The sequence below is a fragment of the Mustelus asterias genome, chromosome 5 (genome assembly GCF_964213995.1).
Source record: "Mustelus asterias chromosome 5, sMusAst1.hap1.1, whole genome shotgun sequence".
Lineage (NCBI taxonomy): Eukaryota > Metazoa > Chordata > Chondrichthyes > Carcharhiniformes > Triakidae > Mustelus > Mustelus asterias.
In genome coordinates this window covers 14,717,015-14,731,101 of record NC_135805.1, presented here as the reverse complement: position 1 = coordinate 14,731,101, position 14,087 = coordinate 14,717,015, and positions in this window count along the sequence as shown.

Sequence of the window (14,087 nt, the reverse complement as noted above, 5' to 3'; positions counted from 1 at the left end):
AGGTATCCATTATTCTATACATAAACCATCTGAACCCCTGGATTAGATTCCAGTCTGTAATCACTCCCAGGTATCCATTATTCTATATATAAACCATCTGAACCCCTCGATTAGATTCCAGTCTGTAATCACTCCCAGGTATCCATTATTCTATACATAAACCATCTGAACCCCTCGATTAGATTCCAGTCTGTAATCACTCCCAGGTATCCATTATTCTATACATAAACCATCTGAACCCCTCGATTAGATTCCAGTCTGTAATCACCCCCAGTTTTCCACTATTAGAACCATCAAGAACCATAGAAAATTACAGCTCAGAAACAGGCCTTTTGGCCCTTGTCTGTGCCGAACCATTTTTTGCTTAGTCCCACTGACTTGCACTTGGACCATATCCCTCCACACCCCTCTCATCCATGAACCCGTCCAAGTTTTTCTTAAATGTTAAAAGTGCATTTACCACTTTATCCGGCAGCTCATTCCACACTCCCACCACTCTCTGCGTGAAGAAGCCCCCCCCTAATATTCCCTTTAAACTTTTCTCCTTTCACCCTTAACCCATGCCCTCTGGTCTTTTTCTCCCCTAGCCTCAGTGGAAAAAGCCTGCTTGCATTCACTCTATCTATACCCATCAAAATCTTATACACCTCTATCAAATCTCCCCTCAATCTTCTACGCTCCAGGGAATAAAGTCCCAACCTATTCAATCTCTCTCTGTAACTCAGCTTCTCAAGTCCCGGCAACATCCTTGTGAACCTTCTCTGCACTCTTTCAATCTTCTTTACATCCTTCCTGTAACTAGGTGACCAAAACTGTACACAATACTCCAAATTCAGCCTCACCAATGCCTTATATAACCCTACCATAACACTCCAACTTTTATACTTGATACTCCGATTTATAAAGGCCAATGTACCAAAGGCACTCTTTACGACTCTATCCACCTGTGACATCACTTTTAGGGAATTCTGTACCTGTATTCCCAGATCCCTCTGTTCAACTGCACTCTTCAGAGTCCTACCATTTACCCTGTACGGTCTACTTTTGTTTGTCCTTCCAAAGTGCAATATCTCACACTTGTCTGCGTTAAATTCCATTTTGTGGAGATGCCGGCGTTGGACTGGGGTAAACACAGTAAGAAGTTTAACAACACCAGGTTAAAGTCCAACAGGTTTATTTGGTAGCAAAAGCCTCGAAAGCTTGTGTGGCTTTTGCTACCAAATAAACCTGTTGGACTTTAACCTGGTGTTGTTAAACTTCTTACTGTTATTAAATTCCATTTGCCATTTTTCAGCCCATTTTTCTAGTTGGTCCAAATCCCTCTGCAAGCTTTGAAAACCTTCCTCACTGTCCACTACACCTCCAATCTTTGTATCATCAGCAAACTTGCTGATCCAATTGACCACATTATCATCCAGATCATTGCTATAGAGGACAAACAACAATGGACCCAACACCGATCTCTGCGGCACACCACTAGTCACAGGCCTCCACTCAGAGAAGCAATCCTCCACAACCACTCTCTGGCTTCTTCCATTGAGCCAGTGTCTAATCCAATTTACTACCTCCCCATGTATACCTAGCGACTGAACCTTCCTAACTAACCTCCCATGAGGGACCTTGTCAAAGGCCTTGCTGAAATCCAGGTGGACAACATCCACCGCCTTCCCTTCATCCACTTTCCTGGTAACCTCCTCGAAAAACTCTGATAGATTGGTCAAACATGACCTACCACGCACAAAGCCATGTTGACTCTCCCTAATAAGTCCCTGTCTATCCAAAAATTTGTAGATCCTATCCCCTATCACACCTTCCAATAACTTGCCCACCACCGACGTCAAACTTACTGGCCGATAATTTCCCGGATTTCTTTTGGAACCTTTTTTAAACAATGGAACAACATGAGCCACCCTCCAATCATCCGGCACCTCCCCCGTGAATACTGACATTTTAAATATGTCTGCCAGGGTCCCTGCAAGTTCAACACTAGCTTCCCTCAAGGTCCGTGGGAATACCCTGTCCGGTCCTGGGGATTTATCCACTCTGATTTGCCTCAAGACAGCGAGCACCTCCTCCCCTTTAATCTGTAAAGGTTCCATGGCCTCCCTACCACTTTGCCCTATTTCCGTAGACTCCATGCCAATTTCCTCAGTAAATACGGATGCAAAAAAACCATTTAGTATCTCCCCCATCTCTTTTGGTTCCATACACAGTCGACCACTCTGGTCTTCAAGAGGACCAATTTTATCCCTCACTCTCCTTTTGCTCCTAACATACCCATAGAAGCTCTTTGGATTTTCCTTCACTCTGTCTGCCAAAGCAACCTCATGTCTTCTTTTAGCCCTCCTGATTTCCCTCTTAAGTAGCTTCTTGCACTTTTTATACTCCTCGAGCATCTGATGTGTTCCTTGCTGCCTGTACATTTCATACAACTCTCTCTTCCTCTTAATCAGTGTTACAATCTCCCTCGAGAACCAAGGTTCCTTATTCCTATTTACTTTGCCTTTAATCCTGACAGGAACATACAAACTCTGCACTCTCAAAATTTCTCCTTTGAAGGCCTCCCACTTTCCATTTACATCCTTCCCAGAGAACAGCCTGTGCCAATCCACACTTCCCAGATTCCTTCTCATTTCATCAAATCTGGCCTTTTTCCAGTTCAGAACTTTAACCCATGGACCAGATCTATCCTTATCCATGATCAGGTTGAAACTAATGGCATTATGATCACTGGATCCAAAGTGTTTCCTCACACTCACATCCATCACCTGCCCTAACTCATTTCCCAATAGGAGATCCAATATCGCATCCTCTCTAGTTGGCACCTCTATATACTGATGTAGAAAATTCTCCTGAACACATTTTACAAACTCTACCCTGTCTAAACCTTTAACAGTATGCGAGTCCCAATCTATATGTGGAAAATTAAAATCCCCTACTATCACAACTTTGTGTTTCTTGCAGTTGTCAGCTATCTCTCCGCTGATTTGCTCCTCCAATTCTCGCTGACTATTGGGTGGTCTATAATACAAGCCCATTAATGTGGTCATACCTTTCCTGTTTCTCAGCTCCACCCATAGGGCCTCTGTAGACAAGCTCCCTAATCTATCCTGCCTGAGTACCGTTGTAACATTTCCCCTGACCAACAATGCCACCCCCCCACCTTTTATCCCTCTGCCTCTATCCCGCCTGAAACATTGGAACCCTGGAACATTGAGCTGCCAGTCCTGCCCCTCCTGTAGCCAAGTTTCACTAATGGCTATAATGTCATATTTCCACGTGTCTATCCACGCCTTCAGCTCATCTGCCTTCCCCACAATACTCCTGGCATTGAAATAGATACACCTCAAAAGATTATTTCCACCACACTCTACCCTTCCATTTGTGATTTTGCTTGAACTAACCTGTCTTTTTACCCCTGCTCCACTATCTGCTCTGGCACTCTGGTTCCCACCCCCCTGCAAATCTAGTTTAAATGCTCCCCAATAACACTAGCAAACCTCCCTGCAAGTATATTGGTCCCCTTGTAGTTTAGGTGTAACCCGTCTCTCTTGTACAGGTCCCACCTGCCCCAGAAGAGGTCCCAATGATCCAAGAATTGGAAACCCTGCCCCCTGCACCAGTTCCTCAGCCACGTGTTCATCCGCCCAAGCATCCTACTCCTGCCCTCACTGGCATGTGGCTCAGGTAGCAATCCTGAGATTACTACCCTCGGGGTCCTGCTTTTTAACTTCCTTCCAAGCTCTTGGCACTCACTCACTCATTCTATATATAAACCATCTGAACCCTGGATTAGATTCCAGTCTGTAATCACTCCCAGGTATCCATTATTCTATACATAAACCGTCTGAACCCCTCGATTAGGTTCCAGTCTGTAATCACTCCCAGGTATCCATTATTCTATACATAAACCATCTGAACCCCTCGATTAGATTCCAGTCTGTAATCACTCCCAGGTATCCATTATTCTATATATAAACCATCTGAACCCCTCGATTAGATTCCAGTCTGTAATCACTCCCAGGTATCCATTATTCTATATATAAACCATCTGAACCCCTCGATTAGATTCCAGTCTGTAATCACTCCCAGGTATCCATTATTCTATATATAAACCATCTGAACCCCTCGATTAGATTCCAGTCTGCAATCACTCCCAGGTATCCATTATTCTATATATAAACCATCTGAACCCCTGGATTAGATTCCACTCTGTAATCACTCCCAGGTATCCATTATTCCATATATAAACCATCTGAACCCCTGGATTAGATTCCACTCTGTATTCTATATATAAACCATCTGAACCCCTGGATTAGATTCCACTCTGTAATCACTCCCAGGTATCCATTATTCTATATATAAACCATCTGAACCCCTGGATTAGATTCCAGTCTGTAATCACTCCCAGGTATCCACTATTCTATATATAAACCATCTGAACCCCTCGATTAGATTCCAGTCTGTAATCACTCCCAGGTATCCATTATTCTATCTATAAACCATCTGAACCCCTCGATTAGATTCCAGTCTGTAATCACTCCCAGGTATCCATTATTCTATCTATAAACCATCTGAATCCCTCGATTAGATTCCAGTCTGTAATCACTCCCAGGTATCCATTATTCTATCTATAAACCATCTGAACCCCTCGATTAGATTCCAGTCTGTAATCACTCCCAGGTATCCATTATTCTATATATAAACCACCTGAACCCCTCGATTAGATTCCAGTCTGTAATCACTCCCAGGTATCCATTATTCTATCTATAAACCATCTGAACCCCTCGATTAGATTCCAGTCTGTAATCACTCCCAGGTATCCATTATTCTATATATAAACCGTCTGAACTGTTCCTTAAAATCCACCTCTTTAACCAAACCTTTGGTCACCTGACCTAATATTTCCTTGTGCTCGGTTTTATAAGGACTGCTTTTGAAACAGTCACATATGCGAAGGTGCTTGAATATTTTATTCTGCAAAAATGCTATATATAGACATATAATACCTCAGTGGGATCTCTTACAGCGAACTCAGTTTCAATTCTCTTCTGACAATGTCGTGCTCCCTCAGTGCTGCCCTGGGTGTTTGTTGTCAGCCTGTGTGGGGAGAATGTCTGCAATATCAGGCAGCTACCAGGAGAGGGAGCAGTGAGACTGCTGTTGCACAGTCCATGTTTCCAGGAAGCTATTGAATCCCTGGAGTCTGTTCTGCTCCTGAATTATTTATGGCTGGTGTGTCATAACTTCTTTCACCTGCCTTGGCTCCATAACCTATTAATCTAGGTCTGGAAAGTGATCCCACCCTGCCCAGCACAGCCCAAGACGTTTCACATCACAGAATCAAACAGCCTGTACAAGCTATTTGCCAAATCCATTTCCCCAAAACCTTGCAAGTTTCTTCCATGGAGAGAATTATTGAATCCTACAGTGCCAGAGGCGGCCATTTGGCCCATCGAGTCTGCACCGACAACAATCCCACCCAGGCCCTATTCCCGTAACCCCATGCATTTACCCTGCTAATCCCCCTGACACTAAGGGGCAATTTAGCATAGCCAATCCATGTAACCTATATATCTTTGGACTGTGGGAGGGAACCGGAGCACCTGGAGGAAACCCACGCAGACATGGAGAGAATGTGCAAACTCCAAATGTGTATGGAACCAAAAGAGATGGGGGAGATACTAAATGGTTTTTTTGCATCCGTATTTACTGAGGAAACGGGCATGGAGTCTACGGAAATAGGGCAAACTGGTAGGGAGGCCATGGAACCTTTACAGATTAAAGGGGAGGAGGTGCTCGCTGTCTTGAGGCAAATCAGAGTGGATAAATCCCCAGGACCGGACAGGGTATTCCCACGGACCTTGAGGGAAGCTAGTGTTGAACTTGCAGGGGCCCTGGCAGACATATTTAAAATGTCAGTATTCACGGGGGAGGTGCCGGATGATTGGAGGGTGGCTCATGTTGTTCCGTTGTTTAAAAAAGGTTCCAAAAGAAATCCGGGAAATTATCGGCCAGTAAGTTTGACGTCGGTGGTGGGCAAGTTATTGGAAGGTGTGATACGGGATAGGATCTACAAATATTTGGATAGACAGGGACTTATTAGGGAGAGTCAACATGGCTTTGTGCGTGGTAGGTCATGTTTGACCAATCTATCAGAGTTTTTCGAGGAGGTTACCAGGAAAGTGGATGAAGGGAAGGCGGTGGATGTTGTCTACCTGGATTTCAGCAAGGCCTTTGACAAGGTCCCTCATGGGAGGTTAGTTAGGAAGGTTCAGTCGCTAGGTATACATGGGGAGGTAGTAAATTGGATAAGAGACTGGCTCAATGGAAGAACTGGAATGGAAGAACTCAATGGAAGAAGCCAGAGAGTGGTTGTGGAGGATTGCTTCTCTGAGTGGAGGCCTGTGACTAGTGGTGTGCCGCAGGAATCGGTGTTGGGTCCATTGTTGTTTGTCATCTATATCAATGATCTGGATGATAATGTGGTCAATTGGATCAGCAAGTTTGCTGATGATACAAAGATTGGAGGTGTAGTGGACAGTGAGGAAGGTTTTCAAAGCTTGCAGAGGGATTTGGACCAACTAGAAAAATGGGCTGAAAAATGGCAAATGGAATTTAACGCAGACAAGTGTGAGATCTTTGGAAGGACAAATCAAAGTAGCATGCACAGGGTAAATGGTAGGACTCTGAAGAGTGCAGTTGAACAGAGGGATCTGGGAATACAGGTACAGAATTCCCTAAAAGTGACGTCACAGGTGGATAGGGTCGTAAAGAGTGCCTTTGGTACATTGGCCTTTATAAATCGGAGTATCGAGTATAAAAGTTGGAGTGTTATGGTAAGGTTATATAAGGCATTGGTGAGGCCGAATTTGGAGTATTGTGTACAGTTTTGGTCACCTAGTTACAGGAAGGATGTAAAGAAGGTTGAAAGAGTGCAGAGAAGGTTCACAAGGATGTTGCCGGGACTTGAGAAGCTGAGTTACAGAGAGAGATTGAATAGGTTGGGACTTTATTCCCTGGAGCGTAGAAGATTGAGGGGAGATTTGATAGAGGTGTATAAGATTTTGATGGGTATAGATAGAGTGAATGCAAGCAGGCTTTTTCCGCTGAGGCTAGGGGAGAAAAAAACCAGAGGGCATGGGTTAAGGGTGAAAGGAGAAAAGTTTAAAGGGAATATTAGGGGGGGGCTTCTTCACGCAGAGAGTGGTGGGAGTGTGGAATGAGCTTCCGGATAAAGTGGTAAATGCGGGGTCACTTTTAACATTTAAGAAAAACTTGGACGGGTTCATGGATGCGGGGTGTGGAGGGATATGGTCCAAGTGCAGGTCAGTGGGACTAGGCATAAAATGGTTCGGCACAGACAAGAAGGGCCAAAAGGCCTGTTTCTGAGCTGTAGTTTTCTATGGTTCTATGGTCCACACAGACAGTGACCCAAACTGGGAATCAAACCCGGGTCCCTGTTACTGTGAGGCAGCAGTGCTAACCACTGTGCAAAATTAATTTGAAGAGATGATGGCACAAAGGGGCTTTCAGATATCCGATAGTTTGCATGTGGGATAAAATGTCTCCTGTCATTACTCCTGAATGGTCGAACTCAAATGATTAAATTCTCTTCCCCTCATTCTTAATTACCCCGTCAGGGAAAAACAATCCCATTTTAAAAATCCTATCCTAATTCAATATTCTACACTCAAGGAAATGAAAAGTGGATTATGTATCCAATTCCATCCACCTCCCAAAAAATGTTCTCTTGTTCCAATTCCACCCATCGTGGAGCACACCAGTTCCCTGATCCACTCTGTGCAAATTGACACCCATGTTTGCTGGATCGCAGCACTGACGAACAGCCAGTTTCAGGAAATGGGTGATTCGAGGCTGTGAAAGGCGATGCAGAAATGTGCCTCTGCCAAGGGGTGGCATGGCACCCAGTACTGCTGCCTCACAGCGCTAGGGACCCGGTTCGATTCCCGGCTTGGGTCACTGTCTGTGCGGAGTCTGCACATTCTCCCCGTGTCTGCGTGGGTTTCTCCCAGGTGCTCCGTTTTCCTCCCACAGTCCAAAAGATGTGCGGGTTACATGGATTGGCCATGATAAATTGCCCCTTAGTGTCAGGGAGATAAATACTTGGGGTCGTGGGGATAGGGCCTGGGTGGGATTGTTGTCGATGGGCCGAATGGCCTCTTTCTGCACTGTAGGGTTTCTATGATTCTATATTCTTCCATTGGAGTGTCAGCCTATATATTGTGTGCTTCATGTCTCTGGAGTGGGACTTTTCCGTTATTCTTTCATGGGATGTGGGCATCGCCACCAAGTCCAGCATTTATTCTCCTTCCCTAATTGCCCTTTGAGGTGGTGTTGGTGAGCTGTCTCCATGAACCGCTGCAGTCCCTGAGGTGTAGGTACACCCACGGTGCTGATAGGGAGGGAATTCCAGGCTTTTGAGCCAGCGATAGTGATAGAAACCTAGAAACTAGAAGCAGGAGGAGGCCATTCGGCCCTTCAAGCCTGTTCCACCATTCATTATGATTATGGCTGATCATCAAATTCAATATCCTGATCCCCCCTCCCCTCCCCCCATATCATAGAATCATACAGCACAGAAGAGGCCCTTCAGCCCATCGAGTCTGCACCAACACAGAAACGCCTAAACTCCCACCTAATCCCATTTACCAGCACTTGGCCCATAGCCCTGAATGTTATAGCATGCCAAGTGCTCATCCAGGTACTTTATAAAGGATGTGACGAATCCCGCCTCCACCACCCTCCCAGACAGCGCATTCCAGACCGTCACTACCCTCACTTCCCCCCTAAACCTCCTGCCCCTCACCTTGAATCTATGTCCCCTCGTGACTGACCCTTCAACTAAGGGGAACAGCTGCTCCCTATCCACTCTGTCCATGTCTCTCACAATCGTGTTCACCTCGATCAGGTCGCTCCTCAGTCTTCTCTGCTCCAGAGAAAACAACCCAAGCCTATCCAACCTCTCTTCATAACTTAAATGTTCCATCCCAGGCAGCATCCTGGTGAATCTCCTCTGCACCCCTTCCAGTGCAACCACATCCTTCCTATAATGTGGTGACCAGAACTGCACACGGTACTCCAGCTGTGGCCTCACCAAAGTTCTATACAACTCCATCTTGACCTCTTTGCTTTTGTAATCTACCCCGATTGATAAAGACAAGTGAACCATATGCCTTTCTCACCACCCTATTAACATGCCCTTCCACCTTCAGAGATCTGTGGACAATCACGCCAAGATCCCTTTGTTCCACAGAACTTACTAGTTCCTACCATTCATCGAATACTTCCTTGTCAAATTACTCCTTCCAAAGTGTATCGCCTCACATTTTTCAGGGTTAAATTCTGCCACTTACTGCCCATTTGATCATTCCGTCTATATCTTCTTGTAGCCCAAGACACTCCGCCTGTTAACCACCCGGCCAAACTTTGTGTCATCTGCAAACTTACTAATCCAACCCCCCCCCACATAGTCATCTCTGTCATTATATAATAATAGGGGACCCAACACAGATCTCTGTGGTATGCCACTGGACACTGGCTTCCTAGGGAAGGCGATGGCCTAGTGGTATTATCGTTAGACTATTAATCCAGAAACTCAGCTAATGTTCTGGGGACCCGGGTTCGAATCCCGCCACGGCAGATGGTGGAATTTGAATTCAATAAAAATATCCGGAATTAAGAATCTACTGATGACCATGAAACCATTGTCGATTGTCGGAAAAACCCATCTGGTTCACTAATGCCCTTTAGGGAAGGAAATCTGCCGTCCTTACCTGGTCTGGCCTACATGTGACTCCAGAGCCACAGCAATGTGGTTGACTCTCAACTGCACACCCAGGGCAAATTAGGAATGGGCAATAAATGCTGGCCAGCCAGTGACACCTGTGTCCCACAAATGAATTTTTTAAAAAAATCACGAAAGCAGCCTCTGTTTCCTACAACTGAGCCAATTTCGAATCCACTTTATCAAATTACCCTGTAACCCATGTGAATTTACCTTCTTTACAAGTCTCTTATGTGGGACCTTGTCAAAGGCTTTGCTGAAATCCATATAAACTACATCAACATATTAATGATTTGGATGAGAATATAGGAGGCATTGTTAGTAAGTTTGCAGATGACACTAAGATTGGTGGCATAGTGGACAGTGAAGAAAGTTATCTCTGATTGCAATGGGATCTTGATCAATTGGGCCAGTGGGCTGACGAATGGCAGATGGAGTTTAATTTAGACCATAAGACCATAAGACATAGGAGCGGAAGTAAGGCCATTCGGCCCATCGAGTCCACTCCACCATTCAATCATGGTTGATTTCAACTCCATTTACCCGCTCTCTCCCCATAGCCCTTAATTCCTCGAGAAATCAAGAATTTAATCAAGACAAATGCGAGGTGATGCATTTTGGTAGATTGAACCAGGACAGGACTTAAACAGTTAATGGTAGGGCGTTGGGGAGAGTTACAGAATAAAGAGATCTAGGGGTACATGTTCATAGCTCCTTGAAAGTGGAGTCACAGGTGGACAGAGTGGTGAAGAAGGCATTCGGCATGCTTGGTTTCATCGGTCAGAACATTGAATACAGGAGTTGGGACGTCTTGTTGAAGTTATACAAGACATTGGCAAGACCACACTTGGAATACTGTGTGCAATTCTGTTCACCCTATTATAGAAAGGATATTATTAAACTAGAAAGAGTGCAGAAAAGATTTACTAGGATGCTACCGGGACTTGATGGATTGAGTTATAAGGAGAGGCTGAATAGACTGGGACTTTTTTCTCTGGAGCGTAGGAGGCTGAGGGGTGACCTTATAGAGGTCTATAAAATAATGAGGGGCACAGATCAGTTAGATAGTCAATATCTTTTCCCAAAGGTAGGGCAGTCTAAAACTAGAGGGCATACGTTTAAGGTGAGAGGAGATTCAAAAGTGTCCAGAGGGGCAACTGTTTCACACAGAGGGTGGTGAGTGTCTGGAACAAGCTGCCAGAGGTAGTAGTAGAGGCGGGTATAATTTTGTCTTTTAAAAAGCATTTAGACAGTTACATGAGTAAGATGGATATAGAGGGATATGGGCCAAATGGGGGCACTTGGGTTCAGCTTAGGGGTTTTTAAAAAAAAGGGCGGCATGGACAAGTTGGGCCGAAGGGCCTGTTTCCATGCTGTAAACATCGATGACTCTATGACTGCACTACCCTCGCCTACATACCTGGTCACCTCCTCAAAAAATCCAATCACATTTGTTAGGATGACCAGCCTCTGACGAAACCATGTTGACTATCCCTGATCAAGCTTTGCCTCTCCAAGTGGAGATAGATGCTCCCCTTCAAAGGTTTCTCTAAGTTTCCCTACCACTGACATGAGACTCATTGGTCTGTAGTTCCCTGGTTTATCTCTACAACCCTTCTTAAATAGCAGAACCACATGAGCTATTCTCCAGTTGTCTGGCACTTCCCCTGTTCTAATTAGTATTGTAAGAAGTTTAACAACACCAGGTTAAAGTCCAACAGGTTTATTTGGTAGCAAAAGCCACACAAGCTTTCGAGGCTCTGAGCCCCTTCTTCAGGTGAGTGGGAATTCTGTTCACAAACAGAACTTATAAAGACACAGACTCAATTTACATGAATAATGGTTGGAATGCGAATACTTACAACCAATCCAGTCTTTAAGAAACAAAACAATGGGAGTGGAGAGAGCATCAAGACAGGCTAAAAAGATGTGTATTGTCTCCAGACAAGACAGCCAGTGAAACTCTGCAGGTCCACGCAACTGTGGGAGTTACAAATAGTGTGACATAAATTCTGATTCTAGGATCGCATGATAAAGACTCAGGAGGAAAAAAGCAGAAATATTTATGTGAAATAGTGTGACATAAACCCAATATCCCGGTTGAGGCCGTCCTTGTGTGTGCGGAACCTGGCTATCAGTTTCTGCTCCGCGACTCTGCGCTGTCGTGTGTCGCGAAGGCCGCCTTGGAGAACGCTTACCCGAATATCAGAGGCCGAATGCCCGTGACCGCTGAAGTGCTCCCCAACAGGAAGAGAACAGTCTTGCCTGGTGATTGTCGAGCGGTGTTCATTCATCCGTTGTCGCAGCGTCTGCATAGTTTCCCCAATGTACCATGCCTCGGGACATCCTTTCTTGCAGCGTATCAGGTAGACAACGTTGGCCGAGTTGCAAGAGTATGTACCGTGTACCTGGTGGATGGTGTTCTCACGTGAGATGATGGCATCTGTGTCGATGATCCGGCACGTCTTGCAGAGGTTGCTGTGGCAGGGTTGTGTGGTGTCTTGGTCACTGTTCTCCTGAAGGCTGGGTAGTTTGCTGCGGACAATGGTCTGTTTGAGGTTGTGCGGTTGTTTGAAGGCAAGAAGTGGGGGTGTGGGGATGGCCTTGGCGAGATGTTCGTCTTCATCAATGACATGTTGAAGGCTCCGGAGGAGATGCCGTAGGATGAGGAGGATCGCAACAGACACCTCCAGACGCTGAAAGATGCCCTCATAAGAACAGGATATGGCGCTAGACTCATTGATCAACAGTTCCAACGCGCCACAGCGAAAAACCGCACCGACCTCCTCAGAAGACAAACACGGGACACAGTGGACAGAGTACCCTTCGTTGTCCAGTACTTCCCCGGAGCGGAGAAGCTACGGCATCTCCTCCGGAGCCTTCAACATGTCATTGATGAAGACGAACATCTCGCCAAGGCCATCCCCACACCCCCACTTCTTGCCTTCAAACAACCGCACAACCTCAAACAGACCATTGTCCGCAGCAAACTACCCAGCCTTCAGGAGAACAGTGACCAAGACACCACACAACCCTGCCACAGCAACCTCTGCAAGACGTGCCGGATCATCGACACAGATGCCATCATCTCACGTGAGAACACCATCCACCAGGTACACGGTACATACTCTTGCAACTCGGCCAACGTTGTCTACCTGATACGCTGCAAGAAAGGATGTCCCGAGGCATGGTACATTGGGGAAACTATGCAGACGCTGCGACAACGGATGAATGAACACCGCTCGACAATCACCAGGCAAGACTGTTCTCTTCCTGTTGGGGAGCACTTCAGCGGTCACGGGCATTCGGCCTCTGATATTCGGGTAAGCGTTCTCCAAGGCGGCCTTCGCGACACACGACAGCGCAGAGTCGCGGAGCAGAAACTGATAGCCAGGTTCCGCACACACAAGGACGGCCTCAACCGGGATATTGGGTTTATGTCACACTATTTCACATAAATATTTCTGCTTTTTTCCTCCTGAGTCTTTATCATGCGATCCTAGAATCAGAATTTATGTCACACTATTTGTAACTCCCACAGTTGCGTGGACCTGCAGAGTTTCACTGGCTGTCTTGTCTGGAGACAATACACATCTTTTTAGCCTGTCTTGATGCTCTCTCCACTCCCATTGTTTTGTTTCTTAAAGACTGGATTGGTTGTAAGTATTCGCATTCCAACCATTATTCATGTAAATTGAGTCTGTGTCTTTATAAGTTCTGTTTGTGAACAGAATTCCCACTCACCTGAAGAAGGGGCTCAGAGCCTCGAAAGCTTGTGTGGCTTTTGCTACCAAATAAACCTGTTGGACTTTAACCTGGTGTTGTTAAACTTCTTACTGTGTTTACCCCAGTCCAACGCCGGCATCTCCACATCCTAATTAGTATTCTGTAACTTGATTTCTGTGTCTCTGTGCACTGTTGGAGAACAGATACCCACTCCATCTGACGAAGGGGCAGCGCTCCGAAAGCTTATGGTATTTGCTACCAAATAAACCTGTTGGACTTTAACCTGGTGTTGTGAGACTTCTTACTGTGCTTACCCCAGTCCAACGCCGGCATCTCCACATCATGACTTCCCCTGTGGCCAGAGAAGAATTGAAAATTTGGGTCAGAGCCCCTGCAATCTCCTTCTTTGCCTCCCATAGCAGCCTGGGACACAATTCATCCGGACCTGGACATTTATTCACTTAAGGGTGCCAACACCTCCAATACCTTGTCCCTCCCGATGTTAATTTGCTCAAGAACTTTGCAGTTTCTCTCCCTGAATTCCATACCATCG